Raw genomic sequence first — 13853 nt, 5'->3', positions numbered from 1 at the left:
AATATTACTTGAGTTAATCACATAATGTGAAACTGAACACTAATTTGTAAAGAAATTTTTGTGATAGATTATTTTTAACATTTACATCGTTACAAAGATGTATATGACTCAATTCGACATACCTGTCGTATTTGATCATGACGTGTTCCATTTCGTAAGGTTGTTATGAAAACACTCAATATCATCTATTTAATGACACTTTCATTCTTTCCCAATGAAAGTGAATAAAAGGTTGTCATTACTTTCCGTGAGAATGGAACGACAATTCATTCGGTCCGCTAAATGTAGCTCTCCACAATCATTTAGCAATCGACCAGTTATTTTTGAATATGTTTGCATACAATTTCAATTAATCTGTGTAAGCTTTTTTCTTTTTTTTAAATTTCTTGGTTCATGAATTTATGTGAGAAGTATAAATATTTTTGGTCTGCTACTTTGGATTTTTTTGAGCTATAATGGCATATTGAATAGGAGTTTACGCTTCAGCCTGTAATATCCCACTACTGGGCATAGACCTCTTTCCCCATGTAAAAGAAGGATCAGAGCTTAATCCACCACGCTGCTCCGATGCGGGTTGGCGGATATTTCCTACTAGAAGTAACGATCGCTATCAGGTGCACATGATAACAACCGGGACCGACGGCTTAACGTGCTCTCCGAGGCACGGTGGGGAGACCCACAAGGACTGCACAAACACTCAGACCATGCCAAATATCTATATGGCCAATACAAATGTTTGTCATAAGCGGGGATCGAACCTGCAACCGCCAGCGCAACAGGTACAATCCATGGCTGTGACCGTTGCGGCAACGCGGCGAAATCATATTGAATAGGGATGCTGAAAGCAAAATAGACAGTTTCGGAATAAAATCCGGGTTAACAATGTAGTATTAGTTTTACAGGTGTTATTTGTTTTTGAAATGTATCTTGTTCTGGGAGATAAATAAGATCTAAGCTTGATATTGATTATTTGTAAGAATTATATGATCTCCAAACAGCATGAGGGTTAACTTCCAATATTTAACACCCAAAGAAAAGTGACCATTTCCTAATATTGAAATAGTAACGAGATGTTCAAGTGGTAATGTTCTGTTTCGTCATCTCAATTTAAGTAGTCTAAATAATCAGTTAATGCCAACTAATGTTTGTTATTATTATAGTTATACATTTATTAATTATGTCAGTATTCTAACATTTGTTCCGTGTTAATTTTTATAGCAAATTTTCAAAGGTAAATATATATTTTTTAAATTTAACTGTTTACAATACAGTCAACATGTGTTAGCCCACTATGTACTTGAACGAGAAAATTCTTAAAATTAGTCAATTTGATTGATACTCAACCCACGACTGAGATTTATACTTTCCAGGTGGCAGTCTGTACGAACGATGTGTTTACTTTTTTTACGAGTTACGATACTCGCTACCGAAAGATATTTGGTATGATAAATCATAAAGTATTATGATAGTACATTTGCGTTGAAAACTCAAATGTACTGGTGGTTTTCGTACAGCCATATTTTTTCTTTGTGTACCTTTTATATGTTAAAATTATCATTCTGAATTGACATGTTCAGTTTTATCTAAACTATAAATGAGTCTAAGCATAATGACTAAAATGTATATCTAAACTATACTATATAATTCAACTAGGCCGTTGGCGCATTTTGTAGTCACCCTACTTTCTGCTCCAAGGGTTGTGGGTTCCCCCGTTCGATCCCCGAGTCTAGGTGTAATATAAATATTCATTTATATATTTATATACGTATAACTTATAAATATGTTTATCAAAAAAAAATGTAGCTATATCAGTCGGCTGTTACCTATAACACAAGCATTAAGTTGCTTACTTTAAGAACAGACCAACGTGTGTGTGTTGTGTAAATAATTTATTTCAAAGAAAAAAGAAAAAAAAACCTTTGACTTCTTGAAAAAAATTTTCATGGTAACATGCACGTTGTATGGATTTAAGACATATCAAATGTCATTCGCTTTTATTTCGTAGTTTTGGCGTGACGCTTAGCCAACGCCCTGTACGTTAGTTGAGTATTACTCAAACGTCCTCAAATAATTCAAATAATTTTTGACGTGACAATATCTAATAAATCGATAAACGCCAGCTGCATGCACGAAAAAGGATGACTCATTGTCCCGTGACGCTCATTGTACGCTTGCGCCGCAACTATCTCTCTTCCACTCGATTGGCTTATGTGGCCGAGGAAATGTTTTGCTATGACGTTGTCACGTTAAGCTGTCGTCCGTAAGCCAACTTTACAAACAACCAATTTTTTTTCAAAATTTTTCATTGTATTGCATAAAAATAGAGTGGTTTATTCTTTTTCACGCCTCCGCCTGTGCTATATTCTCATGAAATTATATATGTAAATATGCTATAATATACACACAATTATACAGAATATACATAAAACTATAAATGAAATATCATTTGAAGCCTTTTTAGAATATTATTACAGTAAAACGAATCGATTAAAAAACGTTGCGTTGGACGTCAACGTTTTGGTTGACAACATAAGCTGTTTTTTTTATTATATTAGAAAACTGTAAACTGAGAATAACGTTTCTATCATTATAATATAGAAGTAGAGCCATCTATGGTTAGCTGCAAGAACCAAATCAACGAATCGAACTTATAATCGTTGTATGGTCGATCATTAATTTCTAAAGAAGCTACAAGAGGAAGGTACTAGGGTTGGAGGCGTGCACGTTATGATTTCATTTATTTATTCATTTATACTTTATAGTTGCGGTGTACCACAACTATATTTTACACATTAAACATATTTTAAGACAGTTACAGACTGAAGTATAATGGACGGACTTATGGCTATTTAACCATTTCTTCCAGAAAACTCAAGTAAGGAAGGATAAATTTACGTTTAGCTCGAGACAGGGCAAAAGTGAAGTTATATAATAAACTTACATGCAAATATATACATACTATATAAAATACACACACACACATATATATATATATATATATATATATATATATATATATATATATATATTCAAATACAAATAAATAATAACCTTTTTATAAACTAAAAACCTTTTTTTTCAAATATCATATCTATGTATGTATGTCATCTTGTCAAATAACAAATACTACAAATTCCTAAATAGTTGTTATAAGGATATTTTCCATAAAGAAATCAGTAAAGCATCTCGGATAAAAATAGCTTTCCTGCTTTTTAAGCGACTTCAAAAAAGGAGGAGGTTCTCAATTCGATTCTATTTTTTTATGTGTAGAACTTTTGACAGGCTGGATTGATTTTGATGATTTTGAAATCGAAAGGCGGTGCGTATTATGTGGTTCCATTTAAATTTAAATGAGATCTGACAAGTACTTTTTGAGTTATCGTTAATAATGCGTATTATACCTCATAACTCACGCATAACGGACCACCTTTGTGTCTAAATGCGGAAAACCGAGCTCACAACAATACAATATACCTTATAACTTTTTTGAGGTTGAACCAATTTCGATTATTTTAATCGAAAGCTAATGCTTTTCACGTTTTATTACCATTTATGTTTGACCGAGATCTGCCGTGTACGTATTACTGGACTATACGCGTATAATGTGTATTTTCTTACTTACAATACTTACTTGACTTGACTATTTTTTTTCGTGTACTTACGTAATATTACTGGTTGATGTAATTGAAGTCGGTTTTTTTCGTTTGCAAGCAAAGACAATTATTGTAACAGGAAAAGTTACTCAAGGCCTAGAGACATTAAATTCCGGTTTATTTAGGTACCTAACCTATTAATTGCTAGCAAGTTGACTTAAATGACTGATTCATCTTCGCCGAGCCCTAATTAATTTTTATTAAGGCTAGTTACGTAAAATTAAACCACTATAGTCTTTTGTAAATTAAAACATCCTATATACTATCTTGAGTAATAAGATTGTTCTTTATTCGAAAACTAAGAGAGGATAGTAAAAATAAGCGATGAAATTATTTATTGAAAATTTCGGTTCTACTAATACCAAATTATTATAACTATTTAGATTTTGTAAACGATCAAAGTTTAGGCAACGCGCTTGTTAATAATTAAAACAATTATATAATAGCATAATTTTAAGAATCTATAAATATAATAAAATGGTAGGAAAGTCAAAACTGTACATTGAATATTTTTTTAAAATAATACTTGGGTTGTGATCTACAATCGATACCGAAGCCAAAAATATAGTTTTTTAGAATTTTTGTCTGTTTGTCTGTTTGTCTGTATGTATGTCCAGGATAAATTCAAAAAGTACTGCATGGATTTACTTCAAATTTGGCACGAATATTATTAAGAAGTCGGTTAAACATATAGGCTACAAATTATCACGCTATACGGGGAACGAGCAATGAACCTTTATTTCTTCATCGCATTCTGTAACAACATGTAATCTAACGACGCATATTTGAATGTTATTGTTATTATGTTAGTAACCATGCTATAAGCTAGCTTCACACTATAAATAAAGACATTCAGTAGTCTATTTAGTATCTGTATAGCACCCGTGCGAAGCTGGGGTGGGTCGCTAGTTGGTAATATTTTAAATACTAGTAATATTTATTCGTTTTGCCACTTTTAATTAAGTAGCTAGAAAGCAACTGTAAAAATATTATCCATAGCACGTCGGCACAGCTATTACAACAACAGGCTGCTATAATAGTATTCGCGGGTTCTATCTCTGCATATGATAAATGTCGTGTCACTACAGTAGCGAGTAGTCGCCTAAAACACCGACGGTTTGCGGGTTCGATTCCCGCTCGGGATGGATATTTGAACAAACATTTTTTTCCAGTTTGGATGTCCTTGTGGGTCTTCCAACCGTGCCTCGGAGAGTACGTTAAGCCGTCGATCCCTGTTGCTATCATAAACACGTGATAGCGATCGTTACTTATACTATAGAAACATACACCAACCCGCAGTGGAGGATGAGGCCTATGCTCAGCAGTTTTTTTTTCATTTTTTTCTGATTCCTCAGGGCTTTTAGTATCCTCGTCCGTGTGTATTGTGAGGACACCCCTGAGGATCAGAAGTGGGTCCCGATTATTGATGTCGTCGACCTCGAGGCCCGTTCGCTCGTTGGTCATCCTCTCTCTGACTTTCTTTCTTTTTTTTATGTCACTAGGTCGGCAAACAAGCGTACGGCTCACGTGATGGTAAGCGATTACCGTAGCTTATAGACACCTGCAACACCAGAGGCATCGCAAGCGCGTTGAAGACCCAATCCCCAATCCTCCCAGAAGCTCTGGTCACCTTACTCACCAACAGGAACACAATACTGCTTGAAAACATTATTATTTTGCTATGATCTTCTGTAAGGTCGAGGTACTACCCCAGTCGGGGTGCTCCATATTTTGAGCAGGAAATTCCTGCTGTGCCCTACCTCAGTTCAGTTCTTTCCTCCACAGACTCAAACCCCATAATGATCTTTCTATCCTTTGCCTTCCGAAACCTTTCTACTTTAACCCACCCCTCTTTGACGTCTATTGCTTTTCTAACTTTTGCTAGAACCTCCTCTCCTGTCTCCTTATCGTCTTTTTTTGGAGACAATTATAGAGTGCAGGGCCGCGTATTTTTGCGCATTTTGGTTTGGCCCGGCAGCAGCCACGCTGGCGTAACTCCGCCGCTGGCACGCTTCCGTGATTCTGATATGCTCCACAGTGTGTCCACATCTTTATCTTAGTGCTTGGGACAGTCTTGCGTATATTTTCGCAACATTGGCACAGAATTAGTATTGAATAAGTTATTATTAATCTACGAATATATATTTTTTATCGTAATATCTCATAATAATTACGTTTAATCGCCATTATTTAATAGTAATTATTGAGACTTGTTAATCGTGTTTCATTACATTTTATATTTTAATGGATTTCATATTGTAGGGAAATCTACGTATAATGTACTGAAGTCGCACTTAATCTGTGTGTAGAGTAGGAATGTCTGGGACATTTCAAAAGTTGTCAGGCCCGCCTACTAATTTTTTTACGTTTGTAATTAACATAATAATTGTAATTAAAATATAATCACGTTAAATGTTACACTTAAATTAATTATATTATAATATTTTTCATTTAAACGCCTTTGTTTGTAACTGTACGTTAGGTACGTTGCCACACAGCTGCGCTTTAGTTAGTTTTATTGCTTTTCTACTCGCTGTTATGGTTTGCGTTAAGATTTTAATTTGGAAAAGTAAGATTTTAACGTTCCTACGTTTATAAATATTGAATAAAAGTGGACGCCATTTTAAAGCATATTTAATTATAATTATTGTTTTGATTTAGTTTTATAATTATTAGTAAGCGTTGTAGAATGGTCTGGGTCTCTGTTGCTCCAAAAATAAATAATGTTTTAACACATAGCACATGTGTGACCAATTTATTTGAGTAGTTGCCATTTGCTTTCCGCTTCAGGCTGATGGGCTTGATATCAGCTTCGCATCTGGGTACGAAATCGTATCGTAAAACACGTATCAGTCGGCTGTTACCTAAAATACATTTCACAACTATAGTCACCTACCGTAGGGACAGATGACCGTGTATATATGCTAAACATATATATAAGTTTATTTAAAATACCTATTGTGGAAGTGAGCACATTCTTCAGTACCGCTAGGCGGTTGATTTCTCATAAAAAGACAATAATAAACAGATCATAAATAAAAAAACGAGTGTGCTTTAGACCACTCGACTGAAGTAAAACCTTTGCACAATAGACCTGCACTGTGTCTTAGATATACGAATCGTAACTGGCTATGAGCGAAAGAGAGAAAGGAAATGTGTGCTCGCACCTCTCTCTCTTGCTCCGTTCGCATCGCCCGATCACACTTTTCGTAACGCTCTCGTCACGCATTCACCAGCTTACTCTCCAAGTCAAGCGTGCGTAAAGAAGTTTTATTTCAAAAGTCAACCTACTTTTAAGTATAAAATCTTCATAAAGTGAACAATGAGCTCAACATTTGAAGTTAAAAACAAAATACCATTACAAATAAAAGAGCGAATTTGTATAATATTACGGTGCGCCACGAGCGCGGATAGAATTATGTTCATTTGCCTTAATCTTCTATTCTCGTTTCCTTTTCTTTGATATAACTGCTTTGCAGTTCCGAATTTTCGCTATAAATTATATTACTTTGAAGCATTCAGATTCGCTAAAATATATTCACATAAGATGGAAATGCTTACGAAAGTTCACTCCTTGTCTTTGCAACTAGGGTGGCAAACAAGCGTAGGATCCATCTGATCGTAAATAGGGTGACAACCAAACGTAAACGTGTTGTGATGTTTGCAAAACCAGGAGCATCGCAATTGCGTTGCGAACCCTAGCTTGATGCTCGTCCGAGTTCTGGCTACCTTCTTCACCACTGAAATACAACAATAATGTGTACTGTAAGATAAAGGGAATTTTTCCAGTCAGCCTGCGTCGAATTCTAATTCGAATATAATTCTTCATAACTTTATATATTTTTTACAATTATTTATGAATGTAATAATATTGATAGTGTTTATTTATATCAACATTATAATTACTTGTTGGTTAGTAGACACGTGTCGGTTAAGTTTTTTTTTGTGTTTTTTTAAATAGAGATTTATTTGTTTTAAAGGTGCCATTCATTTTATTTGAAGTTCTATCATGGAGTTCGCTTGAGTGTGACGTAAATCACTATCAAAAATCGCACCACAAATATTCAAATCCAAATAAGAATCATTTTATCAAGCTTAAGCTATATTCACGAGACATCTCCAACTTCGATATGCGCGTTAGTGAAGTTAACTATTTATCATTGAACATACGAAATACGTAAATGAATTCTGAGCCTAAATGGACTTAAAACTACCAGAGATTGTCACTTACATAGTTACAGGAACATAAAACTATTTCAATCTTCTGTAAGGTTGATGTACTTACCCAGACTTGCTGTTCTTGATTTTGGGCAGAATATATGAAACTTTGCTGTGCTCTACGTCAATAACAAACACTATATACGTGAATGGTCTATTAAATACTGACGCAATAATTAAACGTTAAATCTCATATCTAGTTCTCTGACAAAAATCTTCATACACCGAGTAATTAGTCCATTAACTTGTTTTCACAAGTTGGACTTTGTCGTAATTGCATTTGTAGTGATGCACTTTATAAAGAAAAATATGTTATTTTACTGGGTTCTAAAATTTGAAGTTTCTTTCTTTTTTTCCAACACAGACTTACTAATAAACACAGATTATTGAAATGATATTTGAGTATCAACGTAACTTTTTACTGGTTGTACCGATTTTGATGATTCTTTTTGAATATATTCTCAATTATAATAGAAATAAATGTCTTGTAGATGTTTTTTTTGCGTCTTTTTTTCGTTTGAGAATAAACAATTATTGAATACTAGCTGGGTCAAACGGTTTTAACCACGTTGATTTGAGGACAAAAATAGCCTTCCTGCTTCTTAAAGTATACCTACATTCCTTTTTTAATTGTTTAAATTTTTTTTTGTTGTTGATGCCGGTAGAGCAAGCCATTAACTATAAAATGATATATAATTTATGTGAAGTAATTATGAGGGTTTTTTCTAAAAAGGGAGGCAAACATTAAGATGTTTATAATTATTTAATATTATTATTTTATAATTATTTTTTTAAGATTTTTTTTTACCTTAGCGTATTAATATATAAGACAGGAACCGGAATTGAATCATTCAAACATTTTAAGGTATCCACGATAAGTAAGGAATTAGTTATAGACAATTTTGTAGCTGTACTGTACTGGGCGCCGGCCTATTTTCATATAAAGGGCACTTTTATTCGAATCAAAATTAAATTATCAAGCTGTACTACTGTAACTTGATGGATAATAATAATAATAATAATTCTTTATTGTACACCAAGAGTGAGCAAAATTACAAAAATAAAAACAGGTGATAAGTACAAAAGGCGATCTTATCGCTAATGTGCGATCTCTTCCAGGCAACCTTTGGGCAGAGGAAATAGTTAGAAGAAGATAGTTTAGGTGTACAGTTTTATCTAAACACATACAATATATTTAGACGAATAAATAATGTAAAAAAAAGTATATGTATGTACATGGCATATATAAATGGAAAGTTGTAATAGACATACATAGACTTAGTTGTTAATACGTTAACTTAAAAAAATGTACCTAATTACGTATAGTAATACTGATATGTCTGTGTGTGATTAGTGATAACAACATGCTAGTATGAGCAACAACGACGCATTTTTTTATTTACGTATTCACGTAAATTCTACAACTTTAGTAAACTATAAATAAAACTCACTCCACGTGTTTTAAGGTAAATACGTGTTTGGCTATTTTCATATGCTTTACATTCCTACTTTGAATTGTTTACGGTCATATTATTTTGTTTATTTCTAGTATTTATTATCACTTTGTTGATCGGTTTTAAAAGAAGTGGTATGTTTAATGAAACTGTATAAGTATAGGGTATTGTAAAGGGTCTCTCTTACTGGCTCTTTCTCTTTCTTCAGCCTATCGCAGTTCACTGCTGGAAAGTCGGGAAGTTCTTTGTTAGAACATTAATTTTTAAGTTAACTGTTTAACAAAATGTGAGTTTAAAAAAGTATAGTATGAAAAATACTATATACTTGTGGCTATGGCAGTAAAGAATATAATCACTCCCTTTCTTCCCGTGGGTCGTAAGTAGGTAACTAAGGGATAACACAGTTCCACTACCACCTTGGAACTTACATATAAAGCTGACCGATGGCGGGATAACCACCCAAGTGGTAGCTTTGAAATACACAGGGCGAAGACAGGCAGCAGCGTCTTCGGTGCAACAAAACCAGCCTGCGGTCACCAACCCGCCTGCCTAGCGTTGTGAATATGAGCAACACACATGAGCTCAAGCCATTTTTGGAGCGAACTTGTGAAGGCTGGACATAGGTTGAGCAGCGGACTGTGATAGGCTGAAGTGTGTGTGTGTGTGTGTTGAATGATGAAAAAATGCACTTTAATTAAAAGGCTGTCGGAACCTTACAGTAAAATGATACCAAAAGGTTCAGCTGTAAGACTATTATCATATAATCATTAAGCTCAACATTATTCTTATCAGTGATAACACTCACCGGAGTGAGAAAATCTTTTAGTAACGAGAAGATTATAAAATTATCCTCAGGCACACTGAACATTAGAACTGGCTTGAGATCTCTCTACAAAATAATAAAATATAATGAAATTTTTAGTGGGAGTTTAATTAGTTATCATATTATTTTGCATAATTAGCTCAACGATTATCTTAAGCGACGATCGTTAAACAGAATATACAAAATAAGACAAATAATTTGGACGACGCAAATAAGTGGTATTGAAATAAATTTCGCGTCTAATGATACGGAACCGGCAGCGATCATGGACACAGTCTATGAACGCCAGATGTTCACTGTTGATAGATAGCTAATGACACATTCTTTAGATTTTCCAGAAGGTTTATTGATTGATTTTATTTCAAACTAGTTAACCCGACAGCCGTAGTCTTTTGCGAACTGTGAAATCGCCTTATTTTAATTGCTTTCAACAGTGTAATATATCATGTGTGGTTCTGGTAACACTCAAAATACTTATACAATATTCCGAATACGAAAATAACTCTTTGACCTAAGTAAATAGTTTTCCTATTTGTCCTCTCCTGTGTATCCTGTGTATTGTGTTTCTATTGTTATTATTATCTATCTGTCAACGAGTATCTCACGAGCTACTGTGACCACTGCTTACATCCATCGTCATCATCAAAGTCTTTAATATAAAATATTACATAAGTACACACATGAGTTCACGCCATTCTTGGCGTGAACTTGTGGAGGGCTATGTCCAGCAGTGGACTGCGACAGGCTGAAGTAATGACTTAAGTAAATAATTTTGCGTATACATAATTAATATCGTAAAATCCTGACCTGCAACGTCTAGCAAAATTATAAAGGTCGAAAGCAAACATGTTTGCTTACGAAATTTCTTTGTATACGATATTATTTTTACCACACTTTTAAAAAAGTGTTGCTTCTTAAAATAATATGTTTATTTTGAATACTGATATAATATATTGCAATGTTTTTGTTACACAAAGGCTAAATATCTTGAAACAAAAAAAGGTGGTAAATTCAATTCAAATCTATCCAGTAATTTTTCCGTAATGGGCGCACAACAGACCTCTACCAATTTATTTATCAAGGTAAGATTTAAGAATTCGTTTATTTCAAAATATCAGCACTGTACACATGCTTATTAAATTTAATACAAGGATGTATACAACGTTGTTGATGACACACTAAAACTTGATTATACATTGACATTGTATGTTTATGTACATTGTGTACTATCATGGCGTAAACTTGGACCTTTTATGGAGCGCGTAGATTTGAGATAGTGCCCATCTACCTAAATATTGTCAATATGCGTTGAATATTCTAATTATGTGTCTAAGGCAACACGGAAAACGGAAGAATGCCAAGCATCTTAAGGACTCCGTATTAAATCTAGTATAACTTATTTTATATTCTAGAGATACAAGTTCCTAAAGATAACTGAAAGAGCCTATTAATGTCCCACTATTGGGAAAAGTCTTTTCTTTATTAATAATTAAAATTAATACACATATATTTTATTTATTTTATTGTTATGAAAATAAATTTTTAATTTGTATTTTTTGTAAAAGTTTATTTATTGTAACTTTATTTTTTGTAGTGTATTGTGAACGATGTCAGAAATTAAATTCAATCATTATTTATTATGGCTTTAAAAGCATTATTAAATCGTCGTTTTACAAATTAAAATTAAAATTCCATTCAGTTTTAGCGAATTAATTGTGGTTTGTTTTAATCTACCACAAATTAAATGTAATTATAACTATATTAACAATTTATAAATATGTTTTGATTAATTGCGAGCTATTTTATTCATTCCGTGCTACAATCTATAAGTACACAGCTTTAGAACTTTTATAGAAAAACTAGCTGACGCCGCAAACGTTGTTTTGCCATATGTATATGTTAATAACCCTACTTAGGGCTATGAAAAATAGATGTTGGCCGATTCTCAGACCTATCCGAAATGCACACAAAATTTCATAAAAATCTGTCCACCCGTTTCGGAGGAGTATTTTGACTAACATTGTGACATGAGAATTTTATATATAAGATTACTTCATATTGAGCGATAGTCGCAAACTCAGAATATTCACAAAGCCGAAAAATAGGCGCTATAATTATAACGTTCTCATCGCTTTAAAACTTTGTTGCTTACTATTTCTCATAAAATTTTAGTATAAATATAAATAAACATCCTATAAATATCTTATAACATACACACAGGATCGCTTGTTCCTATGGTAAGCAATTTAATGCTTGTGTCACAGGTAACAGTCGACTGTTATAACTTTTTTGATAAATATACATAGACATAATACATATATAAATATACAAATACAAACATTACACCCAGACTTAGGCGGGAATCAAGCGCGGCACAAAAAAAGTAGGGCGACCACAAACTGCACCAACGGGCTAGTCGAATGACTGTAAATTTGTATTCGGGTTAAATTAACTATTACATTTCAAAGTATAAAATAATAATAAAAAAACAGCTTAGTAAAAATAATTGAATTTTGTTAAGTTTATCTATTGTATTTTTCATTCATGCGTTTCTAATGTTTGAAATACAGTGATAAATATGTGGTACACATATATTTTGAAGTCGCTCTTTATTAAAAAAAATATTTTTCAAAATCACAATAAACAGATATAATTAGTTGCATTAAAAAAAAAACAGTAGATAGAGGAACATACTGACTCCTGCATTTTAAAGTGAGTAAAAATTTCCTAGAACAAACTTTCAAGATCAGAATCAAAAAACAAATGGATACTCAATGAAACGTTAAATTTAACAGATAAATCTTGAAAATACATACTTTGCTTAAAATAATTACACATATTTTAATTCTTGCTTTTAAGGTAAAAGATGATCGTGGTATGCCTTTGACTTTGATTAAGTTATCTCTAGAAATGTTTATGTTACACCCACTTCACTCGATGGTTTCCTTTGAAGTGATATACGCCCATGAATCTTTAAGTATTATTTGTATACTAGTATTTTGTTGTACACTGTTAAAATATTTGTAAAATTACAATCGTTTTATAAAACAAAGGTAAGGTAAAATTACAAATCGATGTTTACCACTGCGAAATTATGATACAATTCTGGTAATTTTTTAAAAGATGTCAGAAAACTTATACATATGTTGACATATGTTTTAGTAGAATATGTTGTAATTTTACAATCGTTATAAAAAATCTACTTATATCGTGATTTTACGGAACTGTTCGTCGAATCGTAATTTGGTTTACTAGAAATTTTCATAAAATTACAAAACAAAGTTGTTATAGAAATTACAATAGCGTCATTGAAAATTTAGTAATTTTCTTTTCTAGTATTTAAATTTACTGCAAATTTTGTTTAATATTCTTAAATGTAGATGGCATGTATGTATATTATAAGTACAATACTTTATTCTTTTTTTTTTATGTCACTAGGTCGGCAAACAAGCGTACGGCTCACCTGATGGTAAGCGATTACTGTAGCATAAAGACACCTGCAACACCAGAAGCATCGCAAGCGCGTTGCCGACCCAATCCCCAATCCCCCCAGGAGCTCTGGTCACCTTACTCACCAGCAGGAACACAATACTGCTTGAAAACAGTATTATTTTGCTGTGATCTTCTGTAAGGTCGAGGTACTACCCCAGTCGGGCTGCTCCATATTTTGAGCAGGATTCTACAACATCTTGGGTATCATTTGAT

The sequence above is a fragment of the Melitaea cinxia genome, chromosome 14, assembly GCF_905220565.1.
Source record: "Melitaea cinxia chromosome 14, ilMelCinx1.1, whole genome shotgun sequence".
NCBI classification, from domain to species: domain Eukaryota; kingdom Metazoa; phylum Arthropoda; class Insecta; order Lepidoptera; family Nymphalidae; genus Melitaea; species Melitaea cinxia.
The sequence above is the reverse complement of the archived record's forward strand: the minus strand, read 5'-3'. Positions refer to the sequence as shown.